General features: G+C 41.1%; 1 protein-coding gene and 1 non-coding gene across 7 annotated transcripts in view; one reads left to right on the top strand and one right to left on the bottom strand.

Moving 5' to 3' along the window:
- SLC35D4 (solute carrier family 35 member D4) overlaps positions 1-17427 on the top strand; it is a 119687-nt gene that overhangs the window by 76731 nt on the left and 25529 nt on the right. Inside the window, exon 14 of one of the 6 annotated variants that reach the window (XR_013338543.1) lies at positions 9627-9767. The exons of the other annotated variants lie outside the window; for them this stretch is intronic. The gene's annotated coding sequence lies outside the window, so the exon portion shown is untranslated. The remainder of the gene's footprint in view (positions 1-9626; positions 9768-17427) is intronic. 6 annotated transcript variants of the gene reach the window in all.
- Positions 10636-10743, bottom strand: LOC144243225 (U6 spliceosomal RNA). Its single transcript, XR_013338574.1, has one exon. It is a non-coding gene; the product is annotated as a U6 spliceosomal RNA (small nuclear RNA).

Genomic DNA, 17427 nt, shown 5'->3' with positions numbered 1-17427 from the left:
ATTTAAAGGATGTTCTCTGACCACAGCAGAGCTAAATTAGAAATTTACAACAGGGCACCTGGGTGACTCAGTTTGCTGAGCGACCGACTCTTGATTTCGGCTCACTGTGCTGGGTCACAAAACAAGTCTTAGTAAATTTAAAAAGATTGAACTCATTTAAAGGATGTTCTCTGACCACAGCAGAGCTAAATTAGAAATTTACAACAGGGCACCTGGGTGACTCAGTTTGCTGAGCGACCGACTCTTGATTTCGGCTACAGTCATGAACCCAGTGTTGTGGGATCCAGCCCTATGTCTGGTTCTGTGCTGAACATGAAGCTTGCTGAAGATTCTCTCTCTCTTCCTCTGCCCCTCTCCCCAACTCATACTTTCTCTTTCTCAAGTTAAAAAAAAAAAGAAAGAAAGAAAAGAAATTTACAACAGAAAAAAATCTAGAAAAAAACATTTATTTGGAAATTAAATAACATACTTCTAAATAGCACATGAGGCAAAGAAGAAGTCACAAGGGAAAATAAAAGTATTTATTTTCTAGCTGGACTACGAAAATAAGAAAGAAGATACAACTTACCAAATTAGAAATGAAATCATCACTACTGATTCAGTATAAACTAAAAGGATTATATATTATGAATAACTATTCATATTATGCCAGCAAATTAGACAATTTAGAGGAAATGGACAAATTCCCAGAAATGGATGAATTAAGAAAATTGACTCAAGAATAAATAGAAAATCTGAATAAACTCATAGTAAGTAAATAAGTGTAAGTAGTAATTAAAAATCTTTATACAAAGAAAAGCTCAGCCCAATGAGCTTTGCTGATAAATTCTATCAAATATTTTTAAATAAAATATTTTTTCTTTACAAATTCTTTTAGAGAGCTGAGGAAAGAGAATAACTCCCAACTTATTCTATGAGTTACCCTGATACTAAAGTCAGACAAAATAAAATCATATGAAAACTGTAGACCAATATTCTCCATGAACACAGATCTTTAACAAAACAGTAGCAAACCAAATCTGGTGGCATCAAAAGAATTGTATAGCAGAATCAAGAGATTCATCAGGAGTGAGATTCATCAGGAATGCAAAGTTGGTTTAACAAATGGAAAGTACTATAATACATTATATGTACAGAATAAAGAATAAAGAGCCATGTCAATAGTTGTAGGAAAATGATTTGACAAAAATCCAACATCCCTTCATGATAAAACAAAACAAAACAAAACCAACTCCCAACAAACTAGCAATAGAAGAGAATCTTCTTAACCTGATACAAGGCACATGTGAAAAACCTATGGTGAACATTATACTTAACGGTGAAAGACTGAATGCTTTCTCCCTAAGATTGGGAACAGCACAAGAATATTTGTGCCCACCACTTCTATCCGGCAGTACAATAAGACCAAAGAAAATAAAAGGGGAGCGGCATCTAAATTAGAAAGGAAGAAATTAAATGGTCTATATTCACAGATGACATTTATTCTATATGTAGAAAATCCTAAGATATCTAAAAAATGTTTTATCTATAAAAACATTAATCAAACTAATAAACAATTTATCAAGGTCTCAGCATACAAGATCAATGTATAAAAATCAGTCATAGTTTTATATATTAGTAATCAACAGTCATGTTCATAAAAATGAAATTAAGAAAATAATTTCATTATAATATCATTTAAAAATACTTAGGAACTTAGCAAAGCAGTTCAAGACTGAAAGCTGTAAAATCTCTCTGAGAGAAATTTAAGAAGGTCTCAATAAATGGAAAGACTCTATGTTAAGATGGAAATTCTTCCTAAATTGATCATAGATTTAATGTAGTCCCTGTCAAAATCCCAGCAAACGCTTCGTACAAATTCACAAACTGATCCTATTTGGATCAGTTTCTTTGGAAACTCAATAGCCAAAACAATTTTGAAAAAGAAAAACAGGGTACCTGGGTGGCTCAGTCACTTGGGCATCCGACTCTATTTCAGCTCAGATCACAATCTCACGGTTTGGGTTCCTGAGTTCAAGCCCCAGGTGGGTCTCTACGCTGACAGTGCAGAGCCTACTTGGGATTCTCCCCCTGCAACCCCTGCCCCTCCCTTACTCACACTCTCTCTCAGAATAAATAAATAAACTTTAAAAAGAAAAAGTTAGGGGATTTAAACTACATAATTTAAAAACCTTATAAAGCTAGAATAATCAAGACATTAAGGGCATTGGCATAAGGATAGGCATTTATGGTCTATTGACTTTCAATAAAGGTGCCAAGGCAATTGAACAGGGAAAGGGTTTTCTTTTCAACAAATGGTGCTGGAAAAACCAGGTATGCCAACAAAAAACAAAAACAACAAAACAACTTAGATCCTTGTCTCCCATCATCAACTCAACCATGGATCATAGATCAACTTAAATGTAGGAGCTAAAACTAGAACATTCTTAGAATAAAACGCAGGAAGGAATCTTACCAACCTTGGTTTAAGCAAAGAGTTCTCAGATACGACATCAAAACATAAGCCATCAAGTAATTGATAAATTTGACTTATTAAAAAAAAAAAAAAAAGCTTCATACCCAGTGTGCAGCCCAACGCAGGGCTTGAATCCAGACTCTGACTGAATTCAATACCTGAGCTGAGATGAGGAGTCGGACACTTAACTGAGCCATACAGGTGCCCCGGACTTAGATTTCATTTAAATTAATATACTTTGCAATTCAAGTTAATGGTCAAAAGACACTGTTAAGAAAATGAAAAGCCACAGTCTAGGAGAGAGTATTTTCAAATTATATATCTGATTAACAGCTTGTTTCTAGAATATATATAAAGAATTCTTACACTTCAGTGAGACTACAAACAACCCAACTAAAAAATGGTTAAAAGGTGTGAATATATAGATATGTATATAATAGAATATTACTCAGCCATAAAAAGAATGATATCTTCCCACTTGGCAATGATGTGGATTGAGCTAGAGAGTATAATGCTAATAAGAGAAATAAACCAGTCCTGACTGGTTTCACTCATCTGTGAAATTTAAGAAACAAAACAAACAAGAAAAAGGAAAAAATAAAGAAACAGAGAGAAGCAAACCAAGAAACAGACTCTTAACTGTAGAGAACACACTCGTGACCAGGGCAGAGGTGGAAGGCGATGGGTGAAACAGGTGATGGGAATTAAGAAGAGCACTTGTGATGAGTAGCAGCTGATATGGAAATGTTGATTCACTGTGTTGTACTCCAAAAACCAATATTACACTGTATGTTAACTAAGTAGAATTTAAATAAAAAATTTAAAAAAAAAGAAAAAAGAGATGTGAATAGACATACATTTCACCAAAGATACATGAATGGTTCGTGAAGTCCTTAAAAAAGAACTCAGTGTCATTAGCCATTAGGGAAATGCAAATTAAAGCCATGATGAGATATTGCCACCCACTCACTAAGATGGCTTAGTGATAATAAAAAATACAGACAGTGTCAAGAGCCGATGAGGATGTGGAGAAACTGGCACCCTCATAAATTACTGGTAGGAATGTAAAATGGTATAGCCACTTTAGAAAACTGCTTTGCTAGTTTCTTAAAATGCTAAGCATAAACTGACTGTGTAACTCAGCAATTCTGTTCCTAGAACCCGACCCAAGAGAAATGAAAACAAAAAGACTTTAACATGAACACTCAGAGTAGTGTTATTCATAATAGCCCCAAACTGGACAAAATCTAAATGTCCATCAGTTGGTGAATGTATAAACAAGATGTGCTGATCACATGGAATACTATTTGGCAATAAAATGGAATGGGCTATTCCTTCATTGCTACAACATGAATGAATCTCAGAAATGTTGCACTAAGTGAAAGAAACCAGTGCACAAAAATACATGGAGTATGATTCCATTTATTTGAAATTTCCTAAAAGGGCAAATTTATAGAGACAGAAAGCATAGTGATGGTTTCTTAGAGCAGAGATTGACTACAAATAGGCCTAAGGAAGTTCTTTTTGTTCATAGAAATGTTCTAAAACTGGGTTGTGGTGATGGTTGCACCATCATAAAATCAATTTATTAAATGTGTTCATTAAAAAAATCTTTGAATTTTTGGGGTGCCTGGCTGGCTCAGTAGGTTAAGCATCTGACTCTTGATTTCAGCTGAGGTTGTGATCTCACGATTGTGAGATCGAGCCCCGTTTCGGGCTCAGCGCTGAGTGTGAAGCCTGCTTGGGATTCTCTCTCTCCCTTTCTCTCTTTGTCCCTCTCTCGCTCATGTGCGCTCTCTCTTTTGCTCTCTCTCTCTCAAAAAATAACTAAAAATAAACATTTTTAAAAAGTTATTGAATTTTTGGGGCGTCCCGCACTTGATATCAGTTCAGATTTTGATCTCTGGGCCATGAGTTTAAGCACCATATTGGGCTCCGTGCTAGGCATGGAGCCTACTTAAAAAAAAAATCATTGAACTTTACATTAACAATGGGTGCATCTTATACCATGTAAACCATCCCTGAAAGCTGCCAAGTGCTCAATGAATAGTGCTTAAATATTGTCTTTGGGTATTAGAAAGGAGATTTTTGTTGTGTATGTCTTTGCCTGTATGGCCACTACTTTCATGAGCCTCCTTTTTATTTATTTTTTCTTTTAAATTTGGAGGGAAGTTCATCATTGCCTTCTCTGTAGTTGATTCAAAAATATAAGGATTTTTAATTGGCTGCTAAGGTTTAATGCTAATTCTCCTTAAATGTTGAAAATTGGATTAGATGAGCCATTAAGATCTCTTCCAGCTTCGGTACATCAAGCAGTCTCTCTCTTTCTCCCTCCCCTCCTCCTCCTTTTTCTTTTCTGTTTGAAAATAAGCTCTATTATCCTCAGTGGCATAAAACTTTCCCATTCTTTGGGCCACCTACACATCAAAATGTGCTGACATTTGAAATACAACATAATTGTCCTTAGCAATACAACATTTCCCCATGACATCATTGTGACTCTAGTGAGTGCCAGCATGTTCGGAAAATGACTCAGAAGGATGTTCCATTGGCCCCAGAGGAGAATTTGGATTCTGTGGAAAAACTCAAAGATACTCAGAAAGGAAGGTCATTCAGAAGAGACTGAGGGCACCTTCTTGCTTGGTCCAAAGGATCTATTCTCTATTATTTTCCAAGAAGTTGTCACATGAACTTCATCACTTCCAAGACATCCATACTTCTCTTGGGCCTTATCTTTGTATCTTCTTTAGGTCTGAGAATGCTCAGTGTGGGAAAAACGTGCCTTTGAAGTCACTTTATATTGTTACAACTGTTATTCTTGTTTTTCTATCTGTGAATTTAAGAAACATTCTCAGGGTGCCTGGGTGGCTGAGTCGGTTAAATGTCCGACTCTTGATTTTGGCTCAGGTCATGAGCTCATTCATAAGATCAGTCCCCTCTTTGGGGTCTGTGCTCAACGTGCTTAGCCTGCTTGGGATTAATTCTCTTTCTCCTCTCTGCCCCTCCCTTGCTTTCTCTCTCTCTCTCTCAAAATAAACATTTTTTAAAAAAGAAACATTCTAAAAAGCTAAATATAACAGAAATTTTAGCAACCTTTTTTTAAAATTTCTCCTTTCAGTTTGATAAATTTGGGTATATGAAATCTAACTTCATCTTCATAAAATCTTGGAAGCCCTTCCCACTTATAAAGCACTGATGCAGGAAAAAGTAAATGAATTTAAGAGGAAAGCAATGAAATATGTAGACATATAAGGAAGATGTAGTATGCTAATGGGTTTCCCTAGCAGATTTAAGTGATCATGTGAGGATTTTTTCCACATTGAATAGTGCCTTGTCTCATCCTTGTTAACTTCAAACTGACTGGTGTTCTCAGCATGCACTGGGAAGAAGCTACTGAGGCCAGAGTGAGTTTATGCTGAGGTTGAGCCAGGAGAGAAGATCCATTCCCAGACAGCAGCGCTGCCCTCTAGGGCCCTTAGGATCCAGGATTTGCTCTCCATTTCAAAGCTGCTTCCATAAGAATGCTTTTTTCCTTTAAGCTAATGCCATAGTTGCTGCCGCCATTTTGTTCTGAGTCAGTGGTAAACCAGGAAACCAAGTCTTGGTCTGTCATCCAAAGCTTGCCTTGGATGTATCTCTTGATTTGGTTTAGTTTGTTTTTTGATTGTTAAGAGTTTCATTTTTCATGTGCACAGGGCTGGGATGAGGACCAGCATTCAGTGTGAGGTTGGCACCTGAGAATAGTGAGTGCCTCCTTGTATGTTGCACCCTAGGTACCTTACTTGCCTCCCCCAGTCCCTTCCCTGACAATGTTTCATGATTTATTGCCTGCCTGAAACAACTGTTAATTCCATGGGATTTGAAGGTATGCTAGACTCTTACAGTTTGGGTAATATTAAAAGTGCCGTATTTCAAGGTGCGTGATCCCTCTTTGAATGGCCTTCTTTTTGGACATGGTTCTACCAGTCAGCATTTATTGGGGAAACCTCTGGAGTCTGGAGCGGGGGGGAAATGGGCTAGATTATGTGTAGGGCCTGCTAAGTGCATCTTAAAATCCAGAGGAGGAGATAAGTGTGACAGGGTGAGACTGTTACAGGATGTTGCTAAGCGGGCTGGTACTGACCTCAGGAGTTGGGAAAAGGGGAGCTCCAAGTGGGCTGAGGCAGTGGAGAGACTGAACGGGCCCCTGCAAGCCGGGGTTGTTTGGGAGAAGTGAAAATGGAAGGACAGCCTTCCAGGATGAGTGGCAGGGGCCCTGAGGCAGGATGTGCACATGGGGAACCATGAGGAAATAAATTTGACCAGAAGAGGAGAGCGTGAGGGTGTGGGGGAAATCGGGCCCAGAAGAGATAGGTTAGGAAGCCCTAAAAGCCATGCATCAGAGACCACTGTGAACTTTTGAATGGGACCAACTAGATCAACTAAAGGCAAGTCATGTTGGAAATGAGTTCCAAGCATTTAGAAGGGAGGTGAATCAAGGTAGTGAGTGATGGTAATAAAGGTGAGAGGTCAACTTGACTGACAATCTGAAGAAGAGAAATTGTAACTATTTAATCTAAGTTTTATGCGATGTGATCAAAGAATTAGATAACAAAGACTCAGATCCTTTTAGAACAGTAGGGAGTGTGTGACAGTCATTTTCGTCCAGGGAATGGCTGATAAGGAAGCTCACAAGTGGCTCCAAAGGTTTGTGGCTTGGGACATGAGATATCCATGGCATCACAGACAGAAACGGGTGGGGGATTATGAAAGAACATCTTTGGGGAGGGAAGCTGATGAAATCTACTTTAGACAGATGTGTATGGTGAGGAAGCATCAAAAGAGAGCTGCTTTGTGTGGACACATGGGGTGAAATGGAGAGCAGAGCTCAGGGCTTCGTGTGTCCATTTGGGCTCCACCTAGAGCAGTGGAGTTGGAATCAAGAACATCAAGAGAAGTCCTGGGTGGCTCAGGCAGTTAAGTGTCCACCTTGATTTCTGCTCAGGTCATGTTCTCAAGGTTCATGAGATCGAGCCTCGCATTGGTCTCTGCCCTGACAGTGAAGCCTGCCTAGGATTCTCCCTCTCCCTCTCTCTGTTTGCCCCTCCTCTGCTCATACATGCATATGTGCACTATTTCCCTGTCTCTAAATAAATAAATAAACATTTAAAAAAGGGGGAATGTGAAGAAATAGACGACAGGAGCAAGAGAGGTTTGGGTGGAGCAGAGCGGAGGGCTAAAATTTTGCTTGGGGACACATGGATACTAGAGATCAATAATGTATGGGAGAGAGAAGAGATAGCCAAGGAGAGCTGGGAAAGTTCTCTGTGGCAAAGTCTAAGGGAGAGTTTAAAGGAAATGCAAAATGCCTTCAAGAGGTCAGAGAGATTTGGATTGAGATAAGCCTAGACCAAGGACATCACTGGTCTTGGAGGAAAAAGTTTTAGAAGGACAGGGTGGGAGGGGGTGGAAGGTAGATCATAAGTCTCCAAGAATACACAGATCCTGGAAGGAGATTGTGACTGGTGATGGGTAGGGGGATAGCCAGATCTAGCAAAGATAACTTCTTTTCTGAGGAAAGAAGGATTTGGGCATATTTGAAACTAGAAAAGAAGATGCTGTATACAGAGAGATTTGGAGATGCTGAAGAAGGAAGGGAAATAGGGAAAACAAACTTCAGTCAGAGACGGAAGGGATATGGGAGCTAGCTTTAGAGAAAACAGTGTTTTTCCTGAGCCTCCATAGAAGGCAGTGAAAAATGGGAAGGAGGCTTTCCCAAGAGATGCGGTTTCAGGGGAACAAGGAAAGAGCCTCTCTGGTTTTGATCAAATAGCTCAGAAATATTAGAAATGTTATGACTTAAGTGAGCTCTGACAGTGTTGATATATCTAATATTTAAGGTTAAATCCTGATGACATGTACATTCAATTGTAAGATTATATATAATGATGACTTGCTAGGAGCCTGATCATTGATTATCAGTACCTACTTAATAAAGCATTGGCCAGCTTTTAAAAGTCCTTAATAGCCGCCTGAGTGGCTCAGTCGGTTACACCTGACTCTTGATTTTGGCTCAGGTCATGATCTCATGGTCTCAAGATCAAGCCCGATGTGGAGCTGCAAGCTGAGTGTGGCGCCTGCCTAAGATTCTCTCCCTCTTTCTCTCTCTGCCCTTCTCCGCCCCCCAGTCCCCGGCTTGCATACATGTGTGCACCCATTCACGCACTTTCTCTCTCAAAAAAAGTCCTTAATAGAACCCATCAGAATAAAGTGAGAATCAGCAATCTCACCTTCCATCCGTATCATCAAAGTCTGCCTTCTCTCATGGAAGATTATGTGTAATATGCTATAAGCAGTTAATTGAGATGTTTTTCCCAGTTGTTAGAGTTTGGGCAGTCAAAATCCATGCTTATATAATGGGTTTCCCTTCCCTTTGCTGTTTCAGAAATACTTTCTCCCACAGTCCAGATAGAGGATGGGGGAAACCTTCCTAGACATGGTCTCACATAAATCTTCAAAGCTGGAGTGTGTGTGTGGGGTAGGTGCAGAAATGGAGCAAGCAGACAAAGATCTAGAGAATAAATGTTGCAATATTTAAAAAGTCTAGAACTGAATTCCCCAGTGTTTCAAGATTAAAGCAGAATATATGAGATAATGTGTGTAAGGCTAGCTGGGGCGTGATAACGTGCTACGCAAACACAAGAGCATTATTATGTAGAGTTGTATAAACCTGGACCAGGACTTACTTCTGACCTACCTTTGAGTCCCAGGTCTGCCACTTTCTAGATGTGTGCTCATCTGGAAACAAATATAATAATAATGTACTGAGAGGATCAAATAATATTTAGACAGCTATAGAAGAGTGAGTGCCGGTAGTTGGCTGGTCCTTCCTGGCACTGTCAACCATTGGTTTAATTCTTTCGCCAAATTAGCCAGTGATTTCCTGAGTCTGAATTTATTGTTTGTATTTCCCTAGTTCTAGGTAAGTGAATTTAGCTGTGGGCAGCCTACTCTAGACACTACTGGAAATTTGGCATGCACGAAACAGGGTCTCTCACACATACCTAATCAGACATTGTCTAACAAAAGAAGCAATTGATGCCCCATTCATAATGTTTTTAAACGTATATAGTCATTGATTCAGAACAGTTGCTAGGCCCCTGACAATGTGTGTTTGTTGGTTCCCATGGAGACCACCCTACTGGCTGTTCTGTGATGGAGCCTTAATTATACATCGGATTGCCAGGGAGCCTTCAAAGCTGTCTCCATAACAACACCTCCCTGTGTAGTAACAGACCGCCATCCTGAACTGTGTTTCCCTAAGATTCTACTGGTAAGTTTCAGCTTCTAATTGATTTATCCTTATGAAGATCTCTTAAAAGGATAAGAATTTTTCTGAGTTTTGACTAGCTGTCTCTGTTTTGCCAGATCTTGGGAGCACAGACTAATGTCTTTCTTGTTTCAGTGACATGTTGATATTTCTCTTGACCTATTACCAAGATATTGAACCAAGAAGAAGTCTTGGCAATGTCAGTTTACTAGGTAAAATTAAGCCTGTTTCATGTATAGGATGAACTTGTAAAAGTGTTGTCAAAAGATGCTGTGTGAGTTTGATGTTTGGAATTTTAAAATGTCTCCAAGACCATTGACAAAATTCTTGCTGTTTCTGGTAGAAATTTTTTTCTGAAGAGGAAGGAGCAGGTTAATATCTTTTAATATGGAATCACACAAATCTCATGTCTTCTAAATAACATAATTTTTTACTCTTCACTTAAGTTTTCAGAAGTCTCAAGGCTTAATTTTGAATCACAACTAAACTTTTGAGGAGGGGACAAGTAAACACATCTTTCAGGTTCAGGAATGAGCCTTCTTAGGTTCAATTTCTGGCATGCACAAGTGTACACACACCTGTGTGTGCACACACACACACAGAGACTATGGGAAATCCTGGGAGTAGTTATGATGCCCATCATGTTTTGCTCTCACTAGGTCGTCTATGCTGAACAGTGTTAGCTCTCTCCCTCTTCCTACTCTTGCTACTATTACTCCTTCCCCCCACCGCCCAGTTTTATTGAGATATGATTGACATATAACAGTGTATTAGCTTAAGGTGCACAACATAATGATTTGATATTTGTATATATTACAAGATGATCACTGTAATAAGTTGAGGTAACATCCATCACCTCACATAGTTACAGAAAAACGGGGAACACTTCATGCATTTGTGTGTCATTCATGTGCAGAGGGCCATGCTAATCGTCTCTGTGATGTTCTAAATTTAGCATATATGCTGCTGAAGTGGACACAGTTACCTCCTTTCCTTTATCATCCTCATCATTCTTTTTTTTTTTTTAATGTTTTATTTATTTCTAGGAGAGAGAGAGAGAGACAGCGTGAGTAGGGGAGGGTCAGAGAGAGAGGGAGTCACAGACTGAAACAGGCTCCAGGCTCTGAGCTGGCAGTCAGCACAGAGCCCGACGCGGGGCCCGAACCCACGAACCGCGAGATCATGACCTAAGCGAAAGTCGGATGCTTAACCGACTAAGCCACCCAGGCGCCCACATCCTCATCATTCATCATTCTTGTCATCATATCCATCTGTTGGGTGTGGAGAGCCCGTCACTGTCTTTCCACACTTCCTGAATGGGGAGAGGGAATCAAGAAAGAGGAGACTCCCTCATTCAGTCTGTCTTTTTCAGCCCAAGACTCACCCCCCTTGCTGTGACATTGAAAAGCTCGTTTGAGGGGCATCTGGGTGGCTCAGTCCATTTTCAGCTCCGGGCATGATCTCACAATTCATGACTTTGCACCCTGCATTGGGCCCACTGCTGTTAGCACACAGCCCCATTCAGATCCTCTGTCCCCCCCTCTCTCTGCCCCTCCCCTGCTTGTGCTCTCTCTTTCTCTCTCAAAAATAAATAAATGTTAAAAAAAAAAAAAAGACAAGAAAAGTTCACTTGAAGAGATAACTTTCCGCGCAGCAGTTAGTATTTCTTGTGTCTTCCTCCTTCCGTTGTTATTCAGCACCATAAGGCATCAAGAATGGTTTGATGAAAATAAATTATTAAACCCAATGAAGCTGTGCTGTAAAGACTTTTCTGTCAGAAGAGTGTACTTAAAAATCTAACTATGGCTATGACCTAATTAAATCACTTTTCTTTCACAGTTTAGGCAGCTCTGGCAATGAGAATGACTTTTTATGGAAAATTAAAACCTAGAGACAGAGCATAATTTCCTTTACAGTCTCTAGCTGGGCAACAAAAACAGCACGTGGGAATGTCTTTCCATGACATCACTATTGAAGCGACAGGAACTTGAAGTGGCAAGTTCAGGAGTTGCCTTGTTATTGTGGAGCTGTATGGAAACAGCCAGCAAAGAAGTTACTTATCTGGGAATTATCCGTTTATGAATAAGGTTTTCCCAGGGGCCACGTGGGAAGAGACATACAGCTGTGGACTGAAGAAAAAAAATTAAATTCCATTTCCCATTGTCAAAATAATGCATATGGAGGGATGCTAACGGACGTTTTGAGATTTTGGATAAGGTTGTTGTTTTCTTGTTTCCAGTCATGAACTCCTAATTCTTTTCTCAGCTATTTTTAGTGCCATTGACCATCACAATGTTCTCTGCTGCAAAAATATGCTAACAATGCTCGCTTTCACAACTTTTGACCTGAATGAATTTGCACCAGTTCATTTACTAAGGAAATACCCTGAATTTCTACAAATTTCCTGGCTCCACAGTTTAGATATAAGATTTTTTTAAGTGTATTTACTTAATTTGAGACAGAGAGAGCAAGCACAAGCAGGGGAGGGGCAGGAGGAGACAGAATCCCAAGCAGGCTCTGCACTGTCAGCCTGGAGCCTGACACGGGGCTCGAACTCATGAACCGTGAGATTGTGACCTGAGCCAGAATCAAGAGTTGGAAACTTAACCGGCTGAGCCACCCAGGCTTCCCTATATATAATTTAACATAAGTGAAATGAAAGTGAGTTTTGCAACACAAAGTCCAGTTAATTGGGAATGGTTGGAGTCTGCGCTGGTGTGTACTCTGCTCACTCTAGGATAGTAGTGCATACATGAGTGCTGAGTAAATGCCTGAGTCTGCTGATGGTATTTTAGACATCTTTGCAGGTTTGTACGCTTGTGTCAGAAATAGAGAAAGATGGAATTCTGCACATTACATCATGAAGTACCTCTGCCTGCCCCCAGTACCGCTCTCCATGCACACATACCTTTCTTTGTGCCATTTATCATTTCCTTGTAAAGACCCTCCCTCCATATCCCTAGTTCCCCGAGGTGTGGCCCAACACAGGGTGATCAGCAAAGAGTTCTCCTCTACGTGCCCAAACCAGAGACCAGGCTGTGTGGGCAGAAATGAGCAGCCTGGGCCACGACAGAAGGAACTGCCGTAGTCAAAGCTAATACAATGAAACCTTCCTTGGGAAATCCAAAGGAGGAGACTTTTAGGGGTATCTGGGTGACTCAGTCGGTTAAGCATCTGACTTCAGCTCAGGTCACGATCTTGCAGTCCATGAGTTCGAGCCCTGTGTTGGGCTCTGTGCTGACAGCTCAGAGCCTGGAGCCTGCTTCAGATTCCGTGTCTCCCCCTCTCTCTCTGCCCCTCCTCAGCTCATGCTCTGTCCCTTTCTCTCTCAAAAATAAATAAACATTAAAAATTTTAAAAAAAAGGAGGAGACTTTTATGATGGGAAAGCAAAGTTTTGATTCACAATAGAAAGGAATGACATGTGGATTTGGAAGACTTGCAATGATGTTTTTGTTTATACGTAAGTAAACGTGTCTGACTGTAAGGCCAGGCAGTTAAGTACAGGCAGGTTGTGCTTGTTTATATGGATCCCAAAGATCCCAAACAGCCAGTCAGCCAATTATGCAGCAAGAAAAGTTTTTTCAGGCAACAACAATTGCCTGGTGCCATGTAAACACAGTGAGTGTTAGACTCTGTCATTTAATTGCATGGTTTCTGTGCCCTCCTGGGGGTTTTTGGGGGGGTGGTGGTTGTAAGGGGAACAGGACAGGATCTCCCCAGCTACACCTCCACGTCTGTCTTCTCCGCCCGGGGCTTCTGGGGCCAGGGGTCTGCACAGGGAGCAGGCCCCCAGTCACATCTGTCTCCAAGGAAAATCCCACCTTGTTTCTTTTCTGCCTCCCCTCAGGCCATAATTCCCTCTTGGGGGTTTTGTGTGTTTTCTGCACAATTTTCCAGGTGCATGATGTTTGGCCCAGAATGTGGTAGGTGGTTAGTGAAGAGCTGATAAAATACCCACCAATTGCCCTTACCTCCATGTCAAAAGAAGAAAAGGAAGGGCAGGGATCAGGCAAATTAGAAAAATGACATTTATCAGGTCACTCCTTCCCAGCCAGCCACCTGGGTGGAAGCCTGTGAGCCCACGCAGGGCAGGGCATATTTTTTTAAGTTTATTTATTTATTTTGAGAATGTGAGAGAGAGAGGATGTGTGCAAGCAAAGGAGGGGCAGAGAGGGAGAAAGAGAGAATCCCAAGCAGGCTCCAGGCTGTCAGTGCAGAGCCTGATGTGGGACTCAGACTATACAACAGTGGGACCATGACCTGAGCCGAAATCAGGAGTCAGACGTTTACCTGTGACTGAGCCACCCAGGCCTCCCGGGCATATTTTACTCAAGGTTATATCCATAACACCTGGCAGAGTGTCCCCACTCTCCATAAATATGCCTAAATAAGGCGTAAATTATCAGGATTTTTTCCCAGGCCCAAAATGTGAGCTGCAAAGAATTTGGTGAGTGTTAAAGTGCCTCTTACATTTTTTTAGTGAAACTGTTATTAGGGGCCATTGTTTTCAAGTGTCTGGTTAGTCTTTTGTACCATGACTACCCCTCCCCTGACCCCCCCTCACACTGCCTTAGTTCTAATTCCTTCTTAGAATTAGAACTCTTTGGTTTCAAGGATCCAACCACCTCTTATTATCTTATTATCTCTTATTGTCCCTTTTCTCCCCCAGAAAGGATTTTCACCTATGAAAACAAATGTTTTTCTTCAGGTAAGGGTGAGAGGTGTTCTCATGACATTGGGTCCTATATTCTTACAAATCCTTAACCTTCTGAATGCTACAGTAAGCATCATTGATGCTACTATCCCAAATTGCCAAATGTTTGCGCCATTAGGCTATGCCGTTCAGAGCTCTTTCCTTCCTTCTGTGCACCCTTAAAATATTAGGATTTGAGAGTTCAGCACATTGAGGGGGAGGAGTTTGGCAGTTATTCAGTGTCACCTTTCATTGGAGGATGCTTGATAAGTTTTGCCTTTTAAGGATAGCTAGAACTCTCGAGAAATTAGAAAAAGAGTTGACTCCAGAGAACTGAGGGAGTAGGTGTCTTCTCATATGCCCCACTGCAGCCAACCCAGCTCTGAGCCCATTCTCTGTGATTAAGAGACTTCTTCACAGAAGTACTCCCTGGCTCAGCGTCAGAGTTGAGCTACAGCTGCATCAACCACTCAGCTCTCATCAAGTCCTGATGCATCTTCTGTGAAGTCAGTCATGGTTGTTCATATTTTCCTCAACTTACACTCGGGCAGGCTGTTGACTGTTCACTCTAAGAATTATGTAATTCAGGGGCGCCTGGGTGGATCAGTCAGTTAAGTGTCCCACTTCAGCTTCGGTTTGTGGGTTCGAGCCCCACATCAGGCTCTGTGCTGACAGCTAACTCAGAGCCTGGGGCCCGTCTTCGGATTCTATGACTCCCTCTCTCTCTGACCCTCCCCTGCTCACGTTCTCTATCTCTCTCTCAAAAATAAATAAAACATTTAAAAAATTAAAAAAAAAAGAATTATGTAATGCATAGCTGAGTTTCAATACTCATGCTTTATTTATTTGTTTATTTATTTATGAGAGAGAGTATGTGCCTGAGCAGGGGGAGGGGCCAAAGGAGAGGAAGAGAGAGAATCTTAAGCAGGCTTTACACACAGCATGGAGCTGACTCGGGCTCAGCCTCACCACCATGAGATCATGACCTGAGCTGAAATCCAGTCTTGGATGCTTAACTGACTGAGCCACCCAAGGTGCCCCCACAATACTCATGCTTCTTATGAGGTTTTTCTTTTTCCTGAATTTTTTTTTAAGTTGCTCTGTTGGAACATGTTACATTCAGCAGATTTATTCAACAGAGATTTATGCAGTGAGGAGACAGGAGAGAGTAGTGACAGATAGCTCAACTCTTGGGAGACAGAAAGACCTGGATCAGAATTCCATTCTAGCAGTGTAACCTTGGGAAGATTACTTAGCCTCCGTATGTATCCGCTTTCTCATTGTAACATAGAAATCATTGTATGACTTCACAGATATGTTGCAGGGATTGTAGGAAATGATCTGTGTTGAGCATTTTATGTTTGCTAGGACAGTATTACTTGCAAACAGTGAGTGTTTCCTTTGCCGATGGAGAAATGTTTAAAGTGTTGTTTGCATTTTGGGTTCGGCTACAATTTGAGAGCTGCTAATTTGTGTTGCTATAGAGTCTTCACGTGTGCTCTGTACCATTTTGCCATTCTGGTATCGAGAGACATTCAAAACAACCGGATCCACGTAGCACTATAGGGTTCAAAGTGCTTTTTTCGATTTTTCAGATGACTCAAAAGAATCTAATTTGCCTGTTTTTACTAACATTTTGTAAGTTCTTTACAGTGTTAGAAGAAACAAGAAAAAAGGATCAGCCCTAAATATTGTTGGCCAGGTCTTAGGTAGGAAAACTGTAGCTCTCTGCCTGACCTTAGCTTAGTTGTCAGAGAATGGGGAATTGAGACGGACATGGTATCAAATCTGATGTGGAGCCACATGCCCACCAGCATGGCTAAAATTCTAGACAATACCATGTATTGGGGAGGATGCAGAGTAACATTTCCAGTTTAGAAAACACTAAAGCTCAACTTTAGAAAAAGAGGTCCATGTTACAACAGAGCAGTCCCTCACCTGGCACATGCCTGGCAGAAATGAAGACATATACACATGTGTACACTTCTCTCTCATCTACTTCCAAACTGATATATTTTGTCTGTAACTCCTGCTTTTTTAAGCTTCTTGAAAATTATCACTGGAACAAGTCAGGGAATGAATAAAACCCCCATCCCTTTTAAAAAAATTTTTTAAGTGAAAGACTAAAACTTAATCCCTGAGAAAAACTTTAAATTTTTTTTAAAGTTTATTTATATTTGAGAGACAGAGAGAGACAGAGCATGAGCAGAGAGGGGAAGAGAGAGAGAGGGAGACACAAAATCTGAAGCAAGCTCCAGGCTCTGAGCTGTCAGCACAGAGCCCGATGTGGGGCTCGAACTCACAAGCTGTGAGATCATGACCTGAGCCGAAGTCGGATGCTTAACTGACTGAGCCACCCAGGCGCCCCTCCCTGAGAAATACTTTATAGAGGATTCCTTTGTTTCTTATAGAGGGGAAAACTGAAATCCAGAGGGACCAATTGGCCTGCCCGAGATCACTCAGGGCATCTGTGACCCTCAGGTCTCCCCCACAGATACGGACACAAAAGCAGAGGCCTGGCATGGGGAGCGGCATGGGGTCATTTGAAGCCTGGCATGCTGATCAAACCACATGTCCGGTTGTCTTGGAACCAGCTTCCCGCTTCCCTAAGTGAAATAAAATCCATGGGATTTTTTAATACCTTGCCAGGAAAAAAGGGGTTCCCAGCTATTGGGGTTTTTTCTCTCTCTTTCTTTCAGCTTTAACAGTGGCCACTTCTCAACTCACTTTGTGCTCTAGTTGATACCCAAGGGCTTAGAGTTTGCTGACTTGTTCGTACTGTTCCTTCTATGTAGAACGCCCTTCCCAAACTTCCTCACCCGGCAATTCTTACGTGTCCCAGATTAACACGGACATCGTCCCGGTGTGGGGCTTGTTCCATGATACTCAGAGTACACCCGTGATCTCAGCACTTAGCGTGTTATATTGTAACTATTTGCTTGGTCATCTCCAGGAGCAGCTGGCCTGG

The sequence above is a fragment of the Crocuta crocuta genome, unplaced genomic scaffold (genome assembly GCF_008692635.1).
Source record: "Crocuta crocuta isolate KB4526 unplaced genomic scaffold, BGI_CrCroc_1.0 scaffold26, whole genome shotgun sequence".
Classification (NCBI taxonomy): domain Eukaryota; kingdom Metazoa; phylum Chordata; class Mammalia; order Carnivora; family Hyaenidae; genus Crocuta; species Crocuta crocuta.
This window is presented reverse-complemented; position numbering and strand designations above follow the sequence as displayed.